The sequence below is a fragment of the Pelophylax lessonae genome, assembly GCF_965119305.1.
Source record: "Pelophylax lessonae genome assembly, chromosome: 11".
Taxonomy (NCBI): Eukaryota; Metazoa; Chordata; class Amphibia; order Anura; family Ranidae; genus Pelophylax; species Pelophylax lessonae.
The window spans coordinates 1,359,941-1,367,210 of record NC_138778.1 but is presented as its reverse complement, the minus strand read 5'-3'; positions in this window follow the sequence as shown (position 1 = coordinate 1,367,210).

The following is a 7,270-nucleotide window of genomic DNA, read 5'->3' as shown; positions in this document are numbered from 1 at the left end:
GATTGGGAAATGATACATTGCCTTTGATGGATTTGACAGAACCAATTTCAGCGGATGAGGTAGTTCGTGCTATAGAGAAGCTGGCTACCAAAAAGTCGCCTGGGCCAGATGGGTTGACAGCTGAATTTTACAAGTGTTTTAAGTCCATTCTGGCTCCCTTTTTAGCGGAGGTTTATAACAGCTGTTTAGAAGAGGGTTCTCTCCCTCCCTCCATGAGGCAATCCGCTGTGATTCTTCTGTCAAAAGGTAAAGACCCCTCAATAATTGAGAACTGGCGCCCCATCAGTCTTCTCAATGTTGATAGAAAGATCTTGGCGAAGATTCTTTTTTGGCGCTTGTCGTCAGTAGCAGGCGATTTGTTGTCCAATCATCAGCACTGCTCGGTCCAGGGCAGAAGTACCTTTTCAGCAATTTTAGCTGTCCGGGAGGCTTTGGAGCGATGCAGGGCTGCTGGATGGAGAAAGTACTTGCTGGCATTGGATCAGGCGAAGGCTTTTGATCGAGTCAATCATGAGTACCTGTATTTGCTACTTGGTAGATACGGCCTGCAGGGGAGGTTTATTGATTGGCTGAAAACATTATATAAAGGGGCTGAGAGCTTCCCACTTGTTAATGGTTGGGTTGGACGGCCTTTTGAGGTTGGCTCTGGTGTGCGCCAGGGGTGTCCTTTGAGCCCCCTGCTATATGTATTCGCAATCGACCCCTTCATAAGAAGGTTAGAGAGTGGATCGTTGTGTGGGGTGCCTTTGGGCATTGCTGGTGTGCCGCCTTTGAAGGTCGTGGCCTATGCCGATGATGTGTCTGTTATTATCTCTGGGATGGAGGAGGCGCAGGAGGTGGTCTCTGTGATAGAGCAGTACACTGAGGCTTCTGGCTCTAAAATCAATCATGAAAAGAGTGAAGTTTTCTGGATGGGTGAGGAGGGTGAAAGCTTCGAACTTCCGGATGCCTTCCCAGAGCCCCAGCAGGAAATTAAAGTGTTGGGCATCAAATTTGGTCCTGGTGACTATGGTCATCGAAATTGGGAAAGCAGGTTGTTGAATGCCAATGCCAAGGTGGCAAGCTGGAAGAAATGGAAACTTTCCTTGAGGGAAAGGGTTGACTTGATTAAAACTTACCTGATCCCAATCTTTTTATATGTCAGCTTTGTCTGTATCTTGCCGGAATCTCTCTATGCAAGGGTGTACAGCTGCTTTTTCCAACTGTTATGGGGAAATAGGCTGAACCTGATCAAACGCAATGTAACTTACCTGTCCAGGCGGGAGGGTGGTCTAGGAATGGTCAACCCTATAGTTTTCTTTTCTCTGCTTTTTTTAAAGTATAATCTTGGTAATATGTTAGCAGAGACCCCGCCGGGATGGGTGGGTATTTTTCAATCTTGGTTTAGGCCTTTTCTGCGATGCTGGGAAGATGGCGGGCCAGTGAAAAGTCTGAGAGTCCGACATGGCAAGCTTCCGGCTTATGTTGCCCCGTGTCTGAAAATACTTAGGCAGTGGCAGGTGACAGTGGGGGATATCAAGTCCCTCCCCAGAAAGCTTCTGGAGAAGAGGATTTTGGGCTCTGCTTTCAGTGTGTCGCTGACCTTAAGGGATTGCCCAGGCCCCATAATGAGGGAGGGGTTGCGTTTAATTAACTTAGGAAGAATCCCTTTGAAGTTTAGGGATCAAGCCTGGCTCGCTTTCCATGGAAGGCTCTATGTGAGAGGGAACCTGAAGCATCGCCCTGTGGATGATCGGGATTGTCCTAGAGCGGAGTGTGTTGGTAAAGTGGAGTCTATGGACCACTTTTTGCTCCAGTGTCCCTTTAACATAGAGGTGTATAAAAGGGTGGGGAGGGCTCTAGGCATCCCCTTTCTCTATCGCATGAGTTATGCAGAGTGGGTGTACGGGGCATTCCCGACTCGCTGGGATTTTGATTTGAATACACTTTTTCTAGTTAGTATAGTTGTCCGTTACTTCACGTGGAATGCACGGTGCCAGATTACCCTGCGGAAGAAAGTCCTCCCTGTCGAGGTGGTGGTGTACGATATTCTTGGTGAGGTTGGGAAGATTCGGGGTCTTGAGAAGGGCAGGGAGCCTCGAGCGGTCTGGATAAGGGCGTGGAGGAATATCAGACCTGCTTTTGGTGAACTGTCCATCTCTGGGTGAAAAGCTTTTTTCCTATGCTATTTTTTTCACGCCCTTAGCTTTTGTTAGTTAATATCTTCATTTTTGAAGAAGGGCTGCATGCATAATGGGAGTGGTTTTGTTTCTTGACCTCGCAGGTTTGATGTCTGGTGTGGTGGTGTGAGTCTTATTAAGATAATTTTTTCCGGTAATGATGTGTTTCATGATGTGAGTTTTGTTTTTGCTGTAAAGGCAGTCTTTATTTGAGAGCAGAATTTGCTATGTTTTTTTTTTTTTCCCCCCTTTTCATGTAAATATGTATATATTTATTTATGTATATTGATTTTATGCTTATTGATTGCAAGACTTTTAATAAACAAAATTGGGAAGAATGCTCCTTACATTGGTGGTCGGTGGGAAGAATGCCCCTTACATTGGTGGTCAGTGGGAAGAATGTCCCTTACATTGGTGGTCAGTGGGAAGAATGTCCCTTACATTGGTGGTCAGTGAGAAGAATGTCCCTTACATTGGTGGTCAGTGGGAAGAATGTTAGATGGGTGCAACTTGCACAACTGTTGCACTATATAACATTCAGGTACGACTTTGATGCGACTTTTGAGAGTAACATTGAAGTCTATGGCTCTCAAGTTGCATAAAAGTTGGACCAAAGAAGTGCATGAACTACTTTGAAGTCACTGGAACTTCAAGTCGCACAGATATGAATAGTTCTCATTGGGAATGACTGGTCATGTGACTTTGATGTCCAAAGTTGCATGACAAGTCGCACAAGTGTGAATGGAGCCTGACAGTGGTGGCCAGAATGTCACCCTTGCAGTCATATCGCTGGCTCTGCCCGGTGGCATTGGACTTGGGAATTATTACAATCTAAATATAGTTACATTGGTCCAGGGTAGATATCCATACCTGGAGTTCTTTAAAATAAACTGAAATAAGTGTCTGTGTTGCCCCCGGCCAGGGGAGGACTGGGCCAGGGGGCAGAGGGAGTAATTGCCCCTCAGGCCGCTCTCATGCCCTGTAAAAAGGCTGCACTGCTTCTGCCACAGACATGCCTAAAGGATTCCAGGTGAAGAGAAGAAAAAAATCCCCACTGCTGATCTACTGAGTGCGGAATGAATACAAGGACAGAGCGCATTACCCCCCCCCCCCCCCCCCCCCCAGCGTGTATGGTGTAAACCAGGGGTATTGAATTAAAATTTACAAAGGTCCAGTCAATAAAATATTCTTCCAGCAGAGGTCCGAATCACATGTTTGTGCGATGGCCACCCTGTATCCTCGCAACCAATCACTTGCTTGTTAACTTGGATAGCCCCCGCCCTCTGTCTATAGCTGTCCTGCCTCCAGCTGTTGGCTCTGTGAGACTGGCAGTGGTGATGGCTGTGGGCAGAACAACTCTAAATGTGGAATCACAGGGGTCCGGATCAGGACCCCGGTCCGCCATTTAGTGATGCCTGGTGTAAACTGTGTCTGAGCAGAGGCCGGTCCCATCCCCCACTGGAGACTCTTCCCACCCCCCCCCCCCACCAACTGCCCCCTGCTGGCCAGGTTGGGAACCCAGATTCGGTGAGTACCTGGAGCGGCCTTTCAGCCTGGAATCAGGGTCAAGAGGAGGTGGGAAAGAGGGAGAGTGGGTGGGGGGCCTCTGGTTTGTACTTGCCCCCTGGGCCGAAAGTTGCCAGTCAGTCCCTGCCCACGGCACCCAATCAGATCCTTGCTATCTTGTAGCGTAATGAGAGTTGGACCCATAAAAGGAATTTGCATCGATTATAAGCTGTGTATAATCGGAATCGGTGACGGGAAGAGACGCATTCTTATCTCCCCATACACTCCGCATTTTATACAATAGCGGCTTCCCCCGGGCACAGAAATCTCCTCCGGCGTCCGTTATACAAAGTCAGGAAAATATTTCTTTGTATTTCATACTTTGTTATTTATCCTTCCATAGGAACTAAAACAGGGAGCAAAACATAAAAGAAACAATGTAACGGCTACAACTGATACAGAAATCATTCAAACAATCAACAAATTTCTACAACAGTCAGCAAAAACTTGTTTGTAGACGGGTTTTTCTAGATTCCCAACCCCCCCCCCCCCCCTCCTTTTTTTGCTCATTACCTGACCCAGAATTTTCACAAGGTCTTCAGGTCATTCTGCAGGAAATAAATGGCATCCCAGCAACATTCGTAGGTTTACTGGACTGGAAATTCATCTTTGAGGAGTCATTTAGAGGAAACCTTTTCTGCTAAGAGAGGAGATTTAGGGGAGGGGAGAGACTTTGGGGTGATTTACTAAAGGCGAATAGACTGCACTCTGGGGGAGGGGTTCTTAGTAAATAAGCAGAAGCTCCGCTGACTTCCATCATCCAATCATGTGCAAGCAGGAATGCTGTTTTTATTTATTTTCCTTGCGTGTGATTGGGTATTCTTTGCAATGTGAAGCTTCACCTCCGTTACTAAACTCTGGAGAAACCACTATTTACCTTTAGTAAATCCACCCCATTGTGCTAGGAGAGGGAGATAGGGGGGGGGGGGGGGATTTGTGATAGGAGGGTGATTTTTTTTTTTGTGGGGGGGGGGGGGGGATTGTTTCTAGGATGGGGGAAATGAGGGGTGGGATTTGAGCAGGAAGGGTGGCCAGCATTAGTGCTGGGAGGGGAAATTTGCACTGGAAGGAGGGGAATATTGGCTTATTTTGGGGGGGAGGGGGGAGAATTTTGGATTGCAGAGGAAATATACAAATATGATTGGTTCTGTAGATTTGTTCTTAACTGTTTCCTGACCGCCCGCCGCAGTTTTACTACAGCAAGCTGGCTCTCCTGCATGAACCGGCGTAGCTCTACGTCAGTCGCACGCAGGGTGCTGGGGGGAGCGCTCCCCCCCCACCCCCACTCGGCAGCAGGAATGTTGCTTACTGAAAACATCCCAGCAATGAGCATCTGTGTAACATACGACACCCAATCAGATCCCTGCTATCTTGCAGCATAATGAGAGTTGGACCCATAAAACAAAGAAGACGATTTGCGTTGTATAATTGGAGTCAGTGACGGGAAAAGACGCATTCTTATCTCCCCATATTATAAATGGCGGGAAAATAATGCAGGAAATAATGTAATGGATGCTTTTTGTTACATTGTAACTGATAGAGAAATCATCTCACGAAGTTCTGCGATTAGAAGTGATTAATTCAGTCTGCACCTTTCATCCTCCAATACAGAACAGCGGATATTTGTAGATTTCTTCCCTCCCCTCCCCCTCTCCGATATTTTCCTCATTGCCCAGAATTCCGAGCCTTGAGGTCATTTTACATTTTGCATGAAGAAAAATGGTCACCCCCAGCAGCGTTTGTAGGTTTACTGGACTGGAAACTTCATCCTTGGTAAGAAATGTACAGGAAACCTTTTGTGCTAGGAGGGTGGGGGGGGGGGGGAGAGATGGGGGAATTTGTGCTAAGAGGGGAATTTTTTTGAGGGGGGAGGGGGGGATTTGTGGTAGGAGGGGGATTGGTGGTGGTTGGGTGCTTCCTAGGAGGGAACAGAATGATGGGGGGGAGGGGGGGGCGGAGGGATATATGCTAGGAAGGGTATTCTGGGGGGTGGGGGATTTGTGGTGGGAGGGTGTTTGCTAGGAGGTAACGTAACATGGGGGGGGGGGGGGTTTGTACTAAGATGGGGGGGGTGGTTTGAATTTGTGGTAGGAGAATTTTTTTTGGGGAGGGGGGGGGGTTTTGTGCTAGGAAGGGTAATCTGGGGGGATTCCTACTTATGAGGGGGGATTGGTGGTGGTGGTGGAGGGGGGGGGGTTTCTAGGAGGGAACATAACATTTGGGGGAACAGTATGTGCCAAGGGGGGGGGGGGGGTGGGTGGCAGTTTGAATTTGTGCTTGGAGGGGAAATTTGAGGGGGGAGAGAGGATTTTTGCTAGGGGGGATGATTTTTTTGGGTGGGGGGTATTGGTGCTAGGAGGGGGGAGTGGTTGTGTGGGTGGGTGTTTGCTAGGAGGGGACATTAGGGGAGGGAGAGGATATGTGCTAGAAGGGAGATGGGAGGGTTGGAATTTGTGCAGGGAGGGGAAATTTGTAGGGGGGGGGAGGATTTGTGCTAGAAGGGATTATTTTTTTTGTTGGGGGGATGGGGGGAATTGGTGCTAGGAGGGGGGGACTGGTTGGGTTGGGGGGGGGGGTAATTGATAGGAGGGGACATTGGGGGGGAGAGGATATGTGCCAGTAGGGGAGATGGGAGGGGTTGGAATTTGTGCTAGGAGGGGAAATTTGTGGGAAGTGGGAGGATTTGTGCTAAGAGGGGTGATTTTTTGGGGTGAGGGTATTGGTGCCAGGAGGGCGGATTGGTTGGGTCGGGAGGATGCTTGCTAGGAGGGGACATTAGGGAGGGGGGGGGGTATATGTGTTAGGAGAGAAGATGGGAGGGGCTGGATTTTGTGCAAGGAGGGGAAATTTATAGGGGGAGGGGGAGGATTTTTGCTAGGAGGGATGATTTTTTTGTTAGGGGAAGATGGGGAATTGGTACTAGGAGGAGGAGAGGGGGGGGATTGGTTGGGTGAGGGCGTTTGATAGGAGGGGACATTAGGAGGGGAGAGTATATGTGCTAGGAGGGAAAGTTTGTGGGGGGTGAAGGATTTGTGCAAGGGGGTGATTTTTCTGGGTAGGGGAGTTCTGGTGCTAGGAGGGGGGAATGGTTGGGTGGGGGAGGGGGGATTTGTGCTAGGAGGGGGGAATTGGGGGTATTTGAGCTGGGAGGGGGGACTTTTTACATTTTAGTTTGGGGAGAATGTTTTATACTGGGGGGGGGCTCCCTGGCACGGGATGCTCACACATCGGATTGGAGGTTGGCGCTCTAACACCTTATTTTAGACACAATGGTGCAATCACCGGGTCTCTGTAGTTCTCTACCCAATGCAGGCAGATCATGGCTGGTGGGAGGGGCTGTACATAGCTTCCTGAAACCATCCCAGTACCCCGCCTCAGCACTCCTTTCAACAGCCCTCACTCCAGATGCAAGCAGTGGGCTGGCTCTTGGGAGGAGTTATGCAAATATCGAAAATACCTTCAGGGGGGCCTGTTAGTATGGAATAGTGGGCGTTCCTAGGCTGCATTTGAATACTAACTGTCCCAGGTAACACCCATATTTGATG